Source organism: Orycteropus afer, unplaced genomic scaffold (assembly GCF_000298275.1).
Source record: "Orycteropus afer afer isolate SDZICR_OR568_19922 unplaced genomic scaffold, OryAfe1.0 scaffold00113, whole genome shotgun sequence".
NCBI classification, from domain to species: Eukaryota; Metazoa; Chordata; class Mammalia; order Tubulidentata; family Orycteropodidae; genus Orycteropus; species Orycteropus afer.
Genome location: NW_006921700.1, coordinates 1,565,227 through 1,568,639, shown reverse-complemented (window position 1 = coordinate 1,568,639; position 3,413 = coordinate 1,565,227).

Genomic DNA, 3,413 nt, shown 5'->3' with positions numbered 1-3,413 from the left:
TAGTGATACCACCTCAGAAACCCAAGGATGGGTCACTATGAGTCAGAACTTGATGGCACTGTGTTTGCCTTTTTGGTTTTTTATACGACGTCTGATAACTTGACTGCTGCTTCCATTGGTGTTGACTGTAGAATCAAGTAATATGAAGTCTTTGACAACTTCAGTCTTTTCTCCATTTATCTTGATGCTGCTTATTGGTCTCATTATGAGGATTTTTGTTTTCTTTATATTGAGATGTAATCCATACTGAACACTGTAGTCTTCAATCTTCATCAGTAAATATTTCAAATCATCCTCACTTTCAGCAAGCCGAGTTGTGTCATCTGCATAACGCAGGTTGTTAATGAGTCTTCCTCCAATCCTGATGCCACATTCTTCTTCATATAGTCCAGCTTCTTGGATTATTTGTTCAGCAGACAGATTGAATAAGTATGGTGAAAGGATACAACCCTGACATACTCCCTTCTTGATTTTAAACCATGCAGTGTCCCCTTGTTTTGTTCGAACAACAGCCTCCTGGTCTATGCACAGGTTCCTCATGAGTACAATCAAGTGCTCTGGAATTCCCATTCTTCTCAATGTTATCCATAACTTGTTATGATCCACATAATCAAATGCCTTTGCGTAGTCAATAAAACCCAAGTAAACATCTTTCTGATATTCTTTGCTTTGAGCCAAGATTCATCTGACATAAGCAATGATATCCCTTGTTCCACATCCTCCTCTGAATCCAGCTTGCATTTCTGCAAGTTCTCTGTCAATATACTGCTACAATCACTTTTTAATTCAGTAAGATTTTACTTGTGTGTGATATTAATGATATTGTTTGATAATTTTCACATTCTGTGGGATCACCTTTTTTTGGAATGGGTACAAATATGGATTTTTTCGAGTCAGTTGGCCAGGTAGTTGTCTTCCAAATCTCTTGCCATAGCCAAGTCAGTGCTTCTAGTGCAGCATCCATTTGTTGGGAACACACCTCTGATGCCTTGCCTACCATCCATTTCTGCAAGATATCACATATCACGTAAGTTGTATTTAGTCCATGCGTGGTGCAAACAGTTAACATACTTGGCTGCTGACTGAAAGGTTAGTGGTTCAAGTCTACCCAGAGGTGCCTAAGAAGAAAGGTCTGATGATCTACTTCTGAAAAATCAGCCACTAAAGCCCTATGGTGGCGTAGTGCCTAAGGCACTTGACTGCTAACCAGAAGGCTTGTGGTTCAAACCCACCAGCCACTCCTCAGAACAAAGGTTGGCCAATCTACTTCCATAGAGATACTGCCTCGGAAACCCAAAAAGAGGTCGCTATGAGTCAGGTCTTACTTGATAGCAGTGAGTTTGCTTGTTTTTAAGCCCTGCGAAGCACACTTCTATAACACACACAGGATTGCCATGAATTGGAATCAACTCAACAGCAACTGGCTTTTTGTATATGCTAGCTCTGGTGGTCACGTAGTGGATAAGGCATTTGGCTGTTAACCAGATGGTTAGCATTTCAAACCCACCAGCTGCTCTGCAGAAGGAAGATGGGGTAATCTGCTCCCACAAAGATTTACAGCCTCAGAGACCACTTGGGGGTTACTGTGAGTTGAAATTGACTCAATGGCAGTGAGTTTGGTTTTCTTGGAGTATTTAGTCCACCCAGTGGGGTCCTGGGAAGGCTAGAAAGGGGTGCATAGAGGGGTGGGCTGGAGGACAAGCAAGGCATTGATGAATCTGTTCTTTCTTTGTTTTTAGTGATTTCCTTATGCTCACCCATAAAAGAATCTATTGACAGCTGCTTCCATTGGTTAAGAGGTCACCATGAACTGTTCTCTCATGAAAAACCACTGATGTTTCACTAGAGAAAGTTTTGAAAGTGAAAGAAGCCCTAAAGTTCAACCCACTGACACAGCCTGTCTGCTGTTTGCTACACCACAGGCTCCAGCCCCAGAAACACCTAGCGAAGACCCCCTAAGAGAAAGTGCCATCCAACCTTGCCTGGGCAGACTGCTCCTCATTCTACAGCCAGGGATGAGCAGTGTCTTACCTGGACTCACACAGCCAGGTGGGGACAGTCTGGCCTCAGTACCAGGGAAACCAGAAGTGACAGGCTTTGATTGCTCGGGCAGACCTTATTCATTGACTAAAACCAAAAAGAACCAAACCCACTGCCATCAAATTGATTCCAACTCATAGTGACCCTCATTAGGTTTCCAAGGCTATAAATCTTTACAGAAGTAGCTTGCCTCATCTTCTTCCCACAGAGCAGCTGGTGGGTTTGAAATGCTAACCTTCGGGTTAGCAGCCAAATGCCTTATCCACTAAACCACCAGAGCTATTTATGGACATATATTTAAATCATATTTAATTAAAAGCCTTCTGTAATCCAAATTGCTGAGGTAGCCATTACTTTTCCTGGGAAAGATAAGAGCAAGGATATAATCTATAATTAAGTCCACATGTAAACACAGATCCCAGTAGGGCAAAGGCCTTTTTTATGGTTAAACAGATTAAACTGTGTGTATTTCATTGTCTTAATAATTAAATCCCCTCTCTTCACTCATTGATAGTTAATGAGAAGAATCAAGACTTGTAAATAAAATAGTTAATCACGTAAACAACTAAACCATGTTTAATACAATAAATTGTATTTGCTTCCATAAATCATAAAATTTTATGTAGAAAATTGAATTTGTTCACTTAGCTGTAAAATGAGCTCACTTGCTCTGAATTACTTATTTTTCGTACACTGGGAGGTACTGATAAATAACTGTGATACTTGCAGATTTAAATCCCTATATACGGTAGGTCAGGAGCTCTGGTAGTGTAGTGCCTAAGGCACTTGACTGCTAACCAGAAGGCTGGCGGTTCAAACCCACCAGCCACTCCTCAGAAGGAAGGTTGGGCAATCTACTTCTGCAGTGATACTACCTCGGAAACCCAAGGAGGGGTCACTTTGAGTTAGGGCCAACATGACAGCACATAGCAACAACATATAGTAGGCTTGGTGGTGCAATGGTTAAGTGCTCACTTGCTAATCAAAAGGTTAGTGGTTTGAACCCACCCAGCCACGCTGCAAAAGAAAAGGCCTGGAGGTCTGCTTCCATAAAGAATACAACCAAGAAAACCATATGGGGCAGTGCTACTCTGTCACATGTCACCATTAGTCAGAATGGACACAACAGCATCCAAGTACAACATAGGAAAAACTTCATTTTTCCACAATGGAGTCACAGTAGATTGGGTTTTGTTACTGATTTTCATAAATACGTTTTGAGTTAAACTCGATCCTAATATTAAAGTAATCCAGAGTGCCAGGCTTTCCGCAATTTCTGAATATTATTCTTCTTATCATCCCCCAAAAGTTTGAGGTTAACTTAATTGTACAGAATAGATAAATGTTGAACTTGTGAAGCCTGTTTCACAGGT